Below are 14,752 nucleotides of genomic sequence, written 5' to 3'. Positions count from 1 at the left end.
TGTTTAGAATTTTTAGATCTTCTTTGTTCAGCTTTAGTAATTCATGTGTATCTAGGAATCTGTCCATTTCTTCTGTGTTTTCCATCTTATTGGCATATAGATTCTGAAAGTAGGTATTGATGATACTCTGGATTTCTGCCATGTCCATTATAATTTCACCCTTTTCATTCCTAATTGCATGGATTTGGGCCTTTTCTTTCCTTTTTCTGATAAGGTTGGCTAAGGGTCTGTCAATTTTGTTTATTCTTTCGAAGAACCAACTCTTGGCTTCATTAATTTTTGTATCATTCTCTCTGTCTCCATTGAATTGATTTCTGCTTTGATCTTTATAATTTCTTCCCTTGTATGAGATTTGTGTTTGTCCTGTTCTTCTTCTTCTAGAAGTTTGAGGTTCAGCATCAGGTTGTTTAACTGGGCTCATTCTGTTTTCCTAATATGTGTATTCACTGCTATGAACTTCCCTCGTAAGACTGCTTTTATTGTGTTCCATCATAGATTCTGATATTTTGTATTGTCCTTGTCATTAATTGTAGGAACTGTCTGATTTCTTCTTTCATTTCCTCTGTGACTCATTGGTTATTCAGAAGTGTGTTGTTCAATTTCCATGTGTTTATGAAATTTTTGCAGTTTCTTTTGCTGTTGATCTCCAATTTCATAGCACTATGGTCTGATAATATACAGGGGATAACTTCAATTATGTTGCACTTACTTAAACATGTTCTATGAGTGAGTATGTGGTCTATTTTGGAGAATGACCCATGTGCAGCTGAAAAGAATGTGTATTCTGATTTTGTCAGGTGGAATACTCTGTAAACATCTGTTCAGTTCATTTGTTCAAGAGTTTGATTGAGTTCTAGTATCTTGTTGTATGTTTTTTGTCTAGTTCTTTCTATTTGTGACAGTGGCATATTGTGGCCCCCCACTACTATTGTGTTAGTGGTTATATGATTTTTCATGTTTGTTAGTATCTGTTTTATATAGTTGGACACATTAGTATTTGGTGCATCGATATTTATGACTTTCATCTCTTCCTGTAGGATTATTCCCTTTACAAGGATGTAATGTCCTTCTTTGTCTCTCTTAATCAGTGTGAGTTTGAAATCCACTTGATCTGCAAAGAGGATAGCTACTCCTGATATTTTTCGGGTTCTTGTCGCATGGAGTATTGTTTTCCACCCTTTAACTTTCATTCTATGAGTTTCTTTTTGAATTACATGTGTTTCTTGTATGCAGCATATTGTTGGATCTTGCTTCTTGAACCCTTCTGCCAGTCTATTTCTTTTGATTTATAAATTGAGACCATTAACACTGATGGTTATAACTGATACATATTGACTTATCATTGTCGTGACTTTTTCTTTTTGTTTGATTCTCCTCCTTTGCTTTTAATTTCTTGTTGTGCCCAGTAGATTCATTTTGCTGGACTTCCTAGGGTTGTGATCCTTGTTGTCTTTTCCTAGGATTTTGTCTAACATTTTTTGGAGTTCTGGTTTGGTAATCATGAAGTTCCTAAGGTGCTCTTTGTCATGAAATTATCTTATTTCTCCATCAATTTTGAGAGATAATTTTGCAGGGTACATCAATCTGGGTTGGAGGCTATTTTCCTTTAGGGCTTGGAATATGTCACTCCAAACTCTTCTTCCCTTGAGTGTTTGGATGGAGAAGTCTGCTGTGATTCTGATGGGCTTTCCTTTGTATGTGATTTGTTTCTTTTCTCTAACTGCTTGTAAAACTTTGTTCTTCTGTTGGGTTTCTGGAATCTTAACAATTATATGCCTATGTGTAGATATTTTTTGATCAAGGCTATTTGGAGTCCTGTATGCCTCACTTTTCTGTATGTCAAGTTCTTTTCCCCTGCTTGGGAAATTTTCTGTCATCACTTTTGTGAACAGTTTTTTTATGTCATCTGCACTCTCTCCTCTTCCTTCATTGACTCCAATCAGTCTTATGTTATTCTTCTTTGCATCGTCTAGCAGCTGCTTGATTGATTTCTCGTGTTCCCTTACAATTTTGAAGCAACTTTTCTTTTCCTGGTCTCTAATTGCAATTTTATCTTCTATATCTGACATTCTGTCCTCACCTTGGCTCACTGTGCTGTGCAGACTTTTAATAGAGTTTTTAATCTCCTGGAAATCTGTTTGCATCTGTTTTATGGATTCCATTTTTTTTCCTATGTTGGGATTCCATCATTTTCCTCATTGCCTCTATTTTTTTTTTTAATCTGTGTCCTCGTTAGATTAATTAATCATGTCTTGCACTATTGGCACAATCTCTGCTGTTACGTGAGAAATTATTTGTGATTTCACTTTTTTCAGATCCTCTTTCATTACCAGTTCAGGAAGTCCAGGTTGTTGAGTATCAGAGTGTTCCATTTCATTTTCCTTTGGGGTTGCTGTAGGTCATCTGACAGTCTGGTTCTGAGACTTCTTTACATGTCTTTTCATTTCAAAGGGGGCGGGGGTGCTGCTGGTGCCATGCAGCTCACCTCCTCTTTGTTTGGAGTGGTTCTAAGTTGGCCTGGAAGCCTCCTACTCTGCACTGGGAGTTGTGGCACATTGACCCAGAAGCCTCCTCTGTGCTGGGAGCTGTGGCACATTGACCCAGAAGGCTCCTCTGTGCTGGGAGCTGTGGCATGCCAACCTGGAGGCCTCCTCTGCTCTGAGAACTGACAGCCCCTTAATTTAGTGTTAGACTTCTGCCCACTCACCTAGGCCCCTTGAGCTATAGTATATCAGTAGACATGAACAGAAGTTGCCACACTGGCAAGAGTAATCATCTCTTATCCTCATAATTAGTATCAGCATAGGCTCACAATGGTGCAGAGAAGACTATGTCTGGCATTAAGGTACTATACTTGGTTATCTCTTGGTATTCATATGTTCATGTTGAACTAAAAATGGGAAGATAGAGAAATCATGGTCTTATAAAGGCCTGAGACCCCTTATAGGTGAAGATACAGGTTATTAAGAGTGAGACTCAGTCTAGAGTAAGTGATAGAAGATGAAAGATGAGAATAGTACATCAATTATGGTTTAAGGTTCAAGTGTGACAGCATGTCCTGTAGTTTGACCCTCAAAGTGCCATAGTGTAAATTGCTCTAAGAATTGTGACACAGACTCCTGAAGTAGCTGTACCTGGAAGGAGTAGAATGTGAGACACAAGTAGATCAGAGCAATACAAGGAGCAGACTGTGTTAGACATTGTTTTAGTGCCCTACTCAATACCCTTAAAAAGACTATTGAGAATGCTTGGTGTCATAGCTCACAGAAGGTCTTCTATTTTGCAGAAATTAATTTTATTAGATTAGGTCTTAAGTATCATTGTTTAATCCTTAAGTTAGCTGTATTTCTTCAAGGAAACACAGCTCTGTAATACAATTCATCCTCAGGAGCTCTTGTAGTTGCCAGACCACACCCTTGCTCAATTCTTGTTCCTTTATCCTCTTCACTCCCTCCTTTACATGACTTTTTCTCAAGAGCATTCCCTCAATTCATCATGTATATTTAAACTCCTGTCTCAAGGTATGCTTCAAGAAAATTTGACCTAAGACACTCAATTTTACTGGATAGGTTCTTTCCTGAGATTTACATAGTTTTATAGAAAAAGGTTCTTTTTCATCTTCTAAAATGACAGGACAAACCAAGGGTATGGTTCACAAGAGTTTTTTTTATAGATTTTATAATTTGTCATTTTCAAGGTCATATTTGAAAGCTTCTTTTTTTTAAAGCAGAATGTAGGCCTGCTGTGTGAAAATCTTAGATGAAATAACTTTCCAGAATAATATTACATTTGAAAAGTGGGCTTCAGATCATCTTAGGGTTTCTTTTGAGACAATAATTAGAAATAGCCAGACTGTGGATGCACTCTACAGGTATAAGGAAATATGGAAATATAAATTGGAGTACCTGGACATCTTTTGTGTAGAAAAAAGCCTGTCTTTTCATCTGTCTATCTATCTATCTATCTATCTATCTATCTAATCATATCCACATATATTTATATTTGTTATTTTAGGACAACATAAATATTTCTGACATTAAATTAGAATATATACTGTAAAAAGCACATTGGGCTAGAGAATTTTAAGAAAGTGTCTCAGCATCAAGTTTGGGGGTGGTAATTAGATAGTTACTAATTGGGTGCTCCTTCTCAGTTCTTATTCAGCCTCAGGAGCTTGGTCTTATTCTGTTCCACTTATTGGGCCAGTTGCTATCCTTGATAAGCTTTTGAGTCTCATTTTTTGGCATTATTCCTCTGCATCTTGTGCTCTGTGTATTTTTAAAATTTCTGTTTGTGTCTACTGGTCTTTGGCTGCCCAAGGAGCCTACATGATCTGGTGGCAGCTTTATCTTTAAATGTGGTTCTCAGAAAGTCTCCTGCTATTTTTATCTCTTATCATCACACAAGTCATTTTCTCCATTTACATTTCTGCAAGATCAACTCTATTCAATGATGAGATATCACCTTATATACCATGTCTCCCATGAAATTCTTGACTACTTGTAGGTCCCATTGCATTTTGCTTATACAGCATCTCATACTTCGGGCTGATGGTGTAGCTCACCAGTAGAGCACTTGCCTTGTTGCATGAGAAAAAGTCCTGGGTTGAATTCCCAGCACTACACATACACACACAAGAAAATAGTACTTTATATTTTAATTCATTTGAATTGCATTTTAAGTCATCTGTTGGTGTGAAGGAATATATATTCAGCTTCATATCCACACTGCCTAACCCAGAGTCCTAATACATACTTAATGTTAAGAAATGAAATTCAATAATATTGGTGCTGGTGAAAGTAAATTAGAGACATAGAAAGCATCTGAATTTTTCTTATCTAAGTTCCTACATTTTCAAATCCTCAGAGACAGAACAATGCACTGCTAAATACTGATAAATAATGATAGTTATCACATCAAAATTTTTACATCTTTCATTCTTCTATATTGTATAATGTTGATAAATGGCTCAAATCACAATGCAAATCCATGTTAAGTTATTGCATAGGGAAATGGCAAATGATCTTGTAAAATATGGAAGTTTTCATAAAGTTGATGAAAGTGCTGTTGTAGAACTATTCAATTTAATGCACAGCCATTGAAAAATGGCTTCCCAAATAAAGGATGAAGAAAATAAGCTTGGTACTTCAAATAAGAATAATCCGTATAATAAAAGATTAAGAGAGACTCTAGGGAAATTGTTTGTTGGGTGTTTTTTTTTTTTTTTTTTTACAATTATTTAAGGCCTTTATTAACAGGTGCTTGCAGTTTGTTGACTTTTTTGAAAAAATCAAGTTGTAAACTTTTACTACAAATTAAAAATAAAGTTCTTAAAAATCTCAACTTGACCAGATATGAAACAATTTAAAAACCTTTAAAGGTGTATTGAGAAAAACCAGGCTTTTTAAAAAAAAAAAACACATTTGTCATTACCAAAAAGAGACGTCTTTAGGTAAAAATAATAAAAACCCCATGCTGCAAAGATAATGCAGATAGTTCTAGTTATCTGGTCAATGGGCAAAAAACAAGCACTTAAGGTCTTCAGTTCCCAATCTTTTGTTCATTTCTTATTGCTGGAATTTCATATTCGTTTCTTCTTGCTGGATGACTAAACCGGATGACGGTAGAGACCTTAAGCCGGCGTTGACCCAGCCCCGGCCTGCTCAGCCTCGGGAGCCGGAGCAGACGAATTCTCAGCGGGTGGATCGGCTGCTTTTGCCTCTTTGCCATCCTGTGGTTTAGGGTTCTCCGGGCGTCTGCGTCGGTAATGGAAGTGGCGGGGGTACGGATGTTGCGGTGGCTGCTGACCTTGGGTCTCATCTCCTTGATCTTCCTTCACCTCTTCATCGCCGTCCTCTCTAGGCCGTCTTGGGCCAGGAGGGCCCCTCCGAAATCTATAACCTCGATGCACACTCTGTCTCCCTTGTCTGCCTTGCCCTCCCGCACCCTGGTTGTCAGGACCCTCCTCGCTTCTCCCTGCACGGGAGGGTTGGAAGGCTGCGGCCCACGCCCGCCCGTAGGGTCTCCCCATGTAGTAGGGTGGGACCCTTCGCCTGCGGTGCGGTGGGGCCGGCGCTGTGGGCCTGGCCTTCGGGAGCGCTCTCCGAGGACCCCTCGTTCTCTTCCCCACTCGCACTGCTCCGGTAATTCTGCTGTAACCGCGTGGAGGACCCCTCCGACGCGGACGGCGGCTCTAAGGGTTACGGCCTGCTGCCTATTTCCTGCCTTGCCTGGAGCTCCCCCGGGGCCTGCACCGTTTGCTGCCTCCGCACCCTTTGCTCCTTCAGCCACGTCGGACTCCGCAGTCCCTCCATCTCCCACCCTGCGAAGCTGCTTCCTGGGGCTGTTCCTCTTTAGGGCAGTCTGGTGCACAGATACATCTTCCTTGGTGTCCTTCCCGTTGATGAAACCGTACCCGTTTCTTACATTGAGCCCTTTCACTGTTCCCAAAACCTTCCTTGCGATGGCCTTGGGGCCGCCGCTCCCTGCGCCGCTGCCGTGGTGCCGGGCTTGGGGTCCGCGGCGCTGAGGGCGGGGCGGCTGCGGCAGCTGCGGCTCCTCCGGGGTGCGCTGGGAACTACCCGGGCGGCGGCCGGGCTGCTCAGGGCTCTCTGGGGTCCGCTCTCCCCTCCCGCTACCGATCGAACTTGTTGGGTGTTTTTACAAAAAGAGATGGGAAGGGGGCAGAGAAAGGAGGGAAAGGAGTCAAAAAAAAATTAAGATGTGTTATGTATATGTACCAAGTCCCCTCAAAGCATAGAATCATTACGCATTGCAAACACGTACTAATAAAACTAAACACTAAAAAAATTTTTGATTTCCCCGTTTATTTTTTTAATCAAGTTTATTGGTACATCTTAGACATAATAATGACATTCATCATATGGAATTTGTACCTGTACCTGATATATCTTAATTCTTATTTTTTCCCATTTCCCTCCTCACTCTTGAGAATAAAAGGGAACACACATAACAGTTTTATAATAAATATAACCTGAACTGCTCTGAGAGAAACAAAACATGCAGCCACCTTTATTAGGGAGTTACATTTGTCAAACAAATTATAGGTAAAAATTTTTTTCCAATAGTATGAGCAATCTTCTACTATATTGATTTTCCTGTCACTGGTGGTATTCAATCAAAATTTATCAGTAATGGTAGTGATGATGTCTGAGAACACCTTTCCAATGTGAATCATCAGATTTTTCCAATTCTTATCCATTGTCAAACCATTGCTATTTGGTATATACCTAAAGTTACTGTAGGTTTTTGCCTGATTATAGAGCGCTTTCTCATACTAGAAAGTGTGGGTGGGAGTATTGCTTCTTTGTGTCCTACTTGCCTTGTGATCCTGCCCGATGGATGGTCCTTTTTATATTTGATAAACATTGCTGCTGGTCTTTTCCCAATTTCATCACATTCCTCATCTGAGCCCCATTCTGTCCTTGGCTGAAGCCGACCTTTTATCACAACCACTACCAGCCTTACAGAACTAGATTCTGGCAGGTAAGAGTTGAAGGAGGAATTAGCATCAGAGATAAAGGAAAGGAAGAGTTTAGGGTTGTGGTATTTATGAACAAAGAAGCAGAAGGGCTTGCAAATTGATGAGTACTTTTTAAAAGCAGAGAACTGTATCTTACTCTCAATATAAAGAAAAAAATCTAGATGAAAATTCCCTTCAAGTGCTGGAGCATATCAATCTTTAAGATAAATTTGAAAACATTCTACTAAAGTTCTGGTTCCAAAAGGCAGCCTGAAAACGTGAGTGTATTTCATTTACTTTTACTTCCTTATTTATAAATAACGTGACATTTATAAGGGTGACAGCTATTTAAATATCTGAGCATCTACAAAAGGCAGAATGAAGTTGGACTTTCTCTTGACCCCTGCCACTAAGCAAGCTCCCCTGCCTTCTGCCAACCATATTTTGAACTTACATAGACAAAATCATATCTGCGGGTGAAACCAAACCAAACAAAACAGCAACAAAACCCCAGAAGATAGTAAAAGTAAGGGTATAAAAAGGACAATCCTAAGTACAAAAACTTGAAATTATCCCAGGTTTTCATTCCCACTTTCCATCTCTCCTTTTCTCTGGCTCTGGCTCAGACTTCTCAGCATCACCTTCTTTCTAATCGTGGCTCTCCGTGTGTGTACACAAAGGTAGCATCATAGCTCTGTTGGCTCTCTCTGAATCTTTCACCAGCTTCTGTCTTGAGAAACTTGTTACTAATATTTTACCTACTGATAGCTTTTTCCTTGCCTACACACTGTAAAATGAAGTAGAGATGCCCCACCCACCTACATGGAAGTTCCTTTCAGGCTTCTTGGTAGTTCATATTTATAGTAATAGAAAAGTAAGAATGAGTAGAAACTCCCAGTAAAGTTTCTATAGACATAAAGAAGATTATTCTAAAATGTATATGAGAAGAAACAAGCCCCTGGAATAGCTAAAACAACCTGGAGGAAGAAGAATAAACTGGGAGGAGTTGCTTTATTCCATATTAAGCTTTATTATCTCCTCACAGTCATAAAAAAGTATTGTATTGACAGAAGGAGAGACCCATAGATCAATGTAAAGAAAGAACTGAGCGCTCAGAAATGTCCCACACAAACATGTCCAACTGATTTTGGCAAAGGTACAAAGGCAGTTCACTCAAGCTAAGATAGCCCCTCCTACAAAAGGCACTAGGGCAATTGCACATCCAGTTTTCTGTCAGCAAAAGCTTGACTGAACCCTCATGCTTAAACAAATATTAACTTAGGATGGATCCTGCATTTAACAGTAAATTGAAAACCTATAAAACTTTTAAAAAATAAAGGCATAAGGAAAAAACTTTGGATCTGGGAACAGGCAAAGATTTCAGACGTGATATGAAAGCATAGAAAAAGGAGGGAACAGTAAAACAATAAGTATTTAAAACTATTATTTTCCAGAACCCCATATAAATAGAGGTTTAAAAAGGCATAGAACAAATTGGGAGAAAGTATTTGAAAATGACATCTCTAATAAGGACTCGTGTAAAAAAATGTAGTGAGCGCTCAAAACTCAGCAGTTAAAAAATGCATTAGAAAGCTGGCACACCTCAAACCAAAAACTAAACAAACCCATAGTGACATTGCACTGAAGAGTGTATCTGGGTGGCCAACCAGCATGAGAACTGATATTCAACACCATTGGCTAATAAGGAAAAGCCAGTTAAAAGTACAGTGAAAAACCACCTCACCGAACATATGTCAGAATGGCTAACAGAAGAAAACGCCAGAATTCTGGTGCAGATGTGAAGAAACCAGATTACTCATTTATTACTAGTGGGAATGTGCATTGGCATGGTGGCTTTGGAAAGCAATGCCCAAACCGCCAAAGGTTTGACAGTTTCTTATAAAAGTCAACATGCAACTACCCTGTGACTTGGCAATTTTACTCTCAGGTGTTTATCCCAGAGAAATGAACACTTTTGTTCACACAGAACCTATATGGGAATCTTCATAGTGGCTCTACTCATAACAGCAAAATCTTGGAGACAATCTGGATGTCCTTCATCAAGGAAGTGGTTAAATAAACTGATTTATGTATATACCATGCCACACTAATAAATGATAAAAAGAAACCAAATTTTAAGTACATAACAACTCGGATGACTTTTCAGGGAGTTGAAACCTAGTGAAATAAACCAAATCTTGGAGAACAGGCTGGCAATTGTCAAGGTGGTCTAGGAAGGATGGGTGGGAAGGTGAGAGGTTGGGAAAGAGCAGTAGGAGAGCACCCTTAACCTGCAGCAACCGCTCAGCCTCTGGACTGATAGAGTGGGCACAAAAACCTACACATGTGGTGATAAATACACACACATGCACATACACCAGTCCATACAAGACTGGGGAAATCTGGGAAAGACTAATGGATTGTCAGTGTCTTTGCTGTGATACTACACAGTGGTTTTGTAAAAGCTGAGAGGGAAAACTAGATATAATGTTCTTGGGATTTCTTTGCATTATTTCTTACAATTGTGTGTAAATCCAAATCATCCCTAAACATTTCCGTCTTTAAAACCTCTTTTAAAGCTAGCCATGGTGGTGCACACCTGTAATTCGGGCACTTCGGAGGCTGAGGCAGGAGGATCGCTGTGAGACTGAGGGCAGGTTGGACTAATAGTGAGTTCAAGGCCAGCCTGAACTACATAGTGGGACCCTGTCTCCAAAAGAATAAATAAATCTTTAAAAAATGTGATTGAGATTCTCAGAAAGTAAAATGGTATGATGAAGTAAGAATAGGTTGCTAGAAAATGAGGTATCAGAGAAGTCATAGATATTCTTGGAAACATCATTTCTATAACTAATTTAAAGAAAATGAGGGAAATTCCAGAATGTAGAGTAAAAAGAAAGGAAAAGAAAAGACTAGGGGAAAAACATCAAAGTTAGAGGTCAATGTAAGAGTTTAAACTTCTTTCAGTAGGACATCCAGGGAGACGAGGGAGAATGGAGACAAGAAGAGCATCACAGAAATCACAGAACAAAGTCCTAGAAGAAAGACAACCGATCTTTCAATGAGAGTCAGCAACAACTAAACAGGGTGATTTAAAACAAAAACACAGAGCCACACAGAATCATCAGACACATGCAAGAACTTGGGACATAATCCTCTTATTTACTCTTTCTGAAGAAATTACTCAATTATACACTTCAGGACCCAAAAGAGGTTTCTTGCTCAAATTATAGATCTAATAAAATGAATTCATAAGGGAGAGCTGAGGAGCAGGCTTATAATGAGCTAGTTTAAATTAGTGAGACTAAGTAAAATATCTTTCAAATAAGAATGTGTATCAAATACAAGAGCAATCAAAAGAAGCTGCAAAACATTAAACACATGATAAAGAGATATAACTCCTCAAACATATAATTTTTTTAAAAAAGAAAGGCAATAAGAAATGCCAGGAAAAATACACAAATCATGTCCCAATTATGAAGCAAGCTAAAATATGGAATGATTTTAAGTTGTCTACAGGGAAGGAAAGGAGTATTTTCACCAATGAGTTTGATATTGATTTTGTGACACTGACTCTCCCGCAAGGAGCGTTATGATTTGAATTCCAAGACAGGTGATGGTGCAGGACCTGAGGACAATGAGATATAACTCCAGCCTGCACTTCAACCACAAAATAAATGATATTTATATATTTATGATCCTGTTAAGATACTTACTTCTTGTAAACATTTATAATCAACCTGTAGTTGAACCAACAGCTACAATTAAATGTTTAAAATAGATTGGGGGGGGTGAGAGGGAAAGAGAAGAACAGATGCCCCTAAAATTCTCATTTTTCACATTGGGGAAACAATCTACATTTTAAAAACTGTATGGAAAACAAGACGATTCAAAACACTAAAAATAGTGACATAGCTCTCAAAAATTGAGAGAAGAGAAAGAAGGCATGGGAGCGATGAAAAGGGGGTCCTTTTTTAGTTATAGCAGAATGTTATAGTGAGAACATTTGCACAACAATTAGCCCTGAAAAGAAATTATCTAAACCAGTGTCTAATTCTCAAAAGAACCAGATACAGAAATAGTTAATATTGCTTGCCCTTGGGAGAGTAGAGTGGAAAATGGTGAGGTGACAGACTCTTGCTTTATTTTATAAGAATCTCATCTATTCTATTTGATTTTCATCTATGTGAATATATTACATGGATCAAGGAGGAAATTGTTCTACAAGATTCACTAGATGTGACCCCATGGGAGATACTGGCGCAGTACCATTCTGCAAGGGATATAAAACAATATAAGGGGTACATACTTAGGGAACATCTGCCATTGCAGTAAACACAGAGGAGGGAACAATAAAAGTCACCAATGAGATAGCAACTCAAACACCACACTGTGGAAACATCTGTGTTAATTCTGACAAATTCTGCCAGTCACAGCTTGACCTCATTCATCATTAGCAATTGCCTAACTTTATCAGGGAATGTTAATTCTATCTTATCAATGTATATTTATGGACATATTGAGTGTAGGATGGAAATTAGGTATCGCTGGGTAATTTAGGCATGATTGCTTTGATGGTCTTAAAGCATTCTACATTTAGAATAGCTAGTTATTCTGTGTATGCACTATAATCAACTCTCATGAGAGACCAATAAAATAAATGATCTCTGCTCTCATGCATATACAGGTTGAATTAGATTTCTAAAGACTATTCATTTGGGGTTTTTTTCATCTGTTTAAATACATATGTCTGGTTATATTTGCGGCTTTATCTCTGTCACTCTTCACTCTTTTACTTCCTATGAATACTATCTGATTTTGGCAGCTTCTTTGATGGCCCCGTCACTGACCTGCATCCTCAGAGCCCCTGGGTCCTAGGCTTGGTGGTTTAGAGCAACCTGAAGCAGCACAGTAGGTGGAGCTCGGGTGCCATGTTCACATTTTGTCTTTCGATAGATGCACTGTGGAGTTCAGCTCCACAGCAGCTGCTCTTCAGCCCTTTCCATGCAGAGAATTTGCCTCTGAGCTGAAACTCACGCAGCTGTGACTGATTATGGGGTGAGAGTAATTCCGGTAGGAGGGAGGATTTTGGACCATTCTGTCAGAGGAGATAGGCAAAGGCTCCTTTGGAGGCTGCTCTTGGGAGGATTTGGAGTCTTGGGGGAAAACAACACAGGTAAAAAGGATTTCTGATGGGATTTATATTCCCTCCTCTCTCTCAGAAACGGAAGTCTGTACTGAAGTCTGCACTGTGTTCTGGTTAATCTGCCAAGCTGTAGATCTGCAAGTTTTATGTCTTTTAAAGCTCCTTTTTAAAACATTCATGAGCTCTGAAGTCAAATTTTAGGCCAAGCTCTTGCAAGTTACATCACCTCATACAGGTGGGAGGCCCTCTGTAGGCACCCATCACCTCATCTGTCAGATGGGCAGAATGGCATTGTTCACGCTGGGGGTTACTGAAAGTACTTGAGATAGCCTCTGTGTTAGTAAGAGCATAATGCTAGTAGACAATAACTAGTAATACGGATTTTTATTTTTCAAACAAGCTAACTCTAGGAATAGGTATGAAAAGAATGCCTTGAGATTTGCACGTCGTAAGTGGAGGCATAAAAATGGGAAGGTGATGAAAAAATAGTGTATAAGGCACACACGTTTGGGGTTTCCTGTCTGGACTTCCTTGTATAGGATCATTTCCATAGTCACTTATCTACATTTTCTTGAAAAGAGTTATGAGTGGCAGGGACATGAAAAGAAACCAAAGAAGTTAATATTTCATTTTGAGCTCCCAAAATGGTTTTTGATAGTCAAAAACTTTCATTGACAAGAGTCAGATTTATGTAGAAAACAAAAGACTTTTAAGAATCCAAGAATAAGGCCTTAAAGGAGGCAAGGAGTAGAGTTTATGCTCTAACAACAAATTACAAGAGATATTTGGGAGACTCATACCATGTCCTGTCCTCCAAGACTGGACTGGATTAAAGTGACCACACAGTTTAAGGTCCAAATGAATCCATGTGGAGAGTGATCAGAGGCATTATTAATCATGACACTGGAACCAAATGCCCTGGGTAAATTATTCAATGTAGCCACCTAGCCAAAATGCATTGGGTTGGAAAAGGGGAAAAGGAGCTGAATGAGGGAGAGGAATGAAGCCTAGGGAATTACATGGAGGAGCTCAGGATCAGCAGAAAGAGCCCAACCCCCATTTCTTACCAGCATCAAAGAGCTGTGGAGAACCAGAAAAGACTAGTAGGACATGCATCGTGCCTGTCACCTGCCTGATGAGCCATGTGGACCTCTGCAAAGAGCCTTCCACCACATTCTGCCAGCCCACTGCCTATGCATCACGCACAGAGGTCAAGGCCACTCCCCTGTAGACTTTGCAGAACCTCATTCCAGCTTCCCTGGTGGGACATGGTCTTTGACAGTGGTCAGGATACTTAGAGGCCTCTGGGCATGGAGAGACATTTGCATGGGGATGTCTCCAGTATCCACACTTGGAATCAGACCTCATTGGAACCCACTTCCTGTGATGACAGATTCTGTGGAATGTTTTCAGCGATGGGAAATAGCAGCAGCTGGGGAGACAGTGGTGGGAGGTGAGAAGATTCCAGCCTAAGGAAAGACGTCTTTGAAGTCTCCCAGAAAAAAAAAAAAGTAAATGTGAGTTTTCCTCAGCCTAAAAGAGGAATGTAGCTTCCCTTAAAAATGAGTTTATCTTGCAGAACTGAAGTCGTGAGATGAAAATAGGCACAGTAAAATAATCCTAGTGAACTTTCAGGTTGTGGATAAGGGCTTTTCCAGGAGTTAATGTCCCTAAATAATTGACTATCCCTCATAATTTCCCAGAGTGGACATAAACGTTACATGTTGATGACTTTATTCTGGTATCAACATTATAGACTCTTAGTTGACCTTAAGGATATTTCTTTCTGGCTCTAGGCTGTTAATATTCATGATTAACCACCAGAAACCTTTTGAAAAACATTTCTTAGGGTGAGTTATGTATTTTTATGTAAAGCACCAGTAAACACCCTTGTGGCCATAACTTTTGGGTGTTTTCAAACCAGATTATGGTAAGACAATGTATTTTATTCAGCAGATTTGTTTTAAACTAATTATGTAGGTGAATAAAAATTACTGCATGCTGGTGCATCTAATGTAAGTTATCTATTATTCACACCACATTTACTTTTAATATTCATGCAGATTCCCTTTGACATAACCTACTGTGTCACAGTTAATCCAATAAAGATAAAATATAGCTCA

General features: G+C 39.2%; 1 pseudogene; it reads right to left on the bottom strand.

Moving 5' to 3' along the window:
• Positions 1-5,632: 5,632 nt before the first annotated feature.
• On the bottom strand, positions 5,633-13,745 carry LOC101707306 (Y-box-binding protein 1 pseudogene; annotated as a pseudogene).
• Positions 13,746-14,752: the final 1,007 nt, after the last annotated feature.

This window comes from Heterocephalus glaber, unplaced genomic scaffold (genome assembly GCF_053883595.1).
Source record: "Heterocephalus glaber isolate CG9 unplaced genomic scaffold, H.glaber_assembly_v1.0 deba00001481, whole genome shotgun sequence".
Taxonomy (NCBI): Eukaryota; Metazoa; Chordata; class Mammalia; order Rodentia; family Bathyergidae; genus Heterocephalus; species Heterocephalus glaber.
The sequence above is the reverse complement of the archived record's forward strand: the minus strand, read 5'-3'. Positions and strand labels throughout refer to the sequence as shown.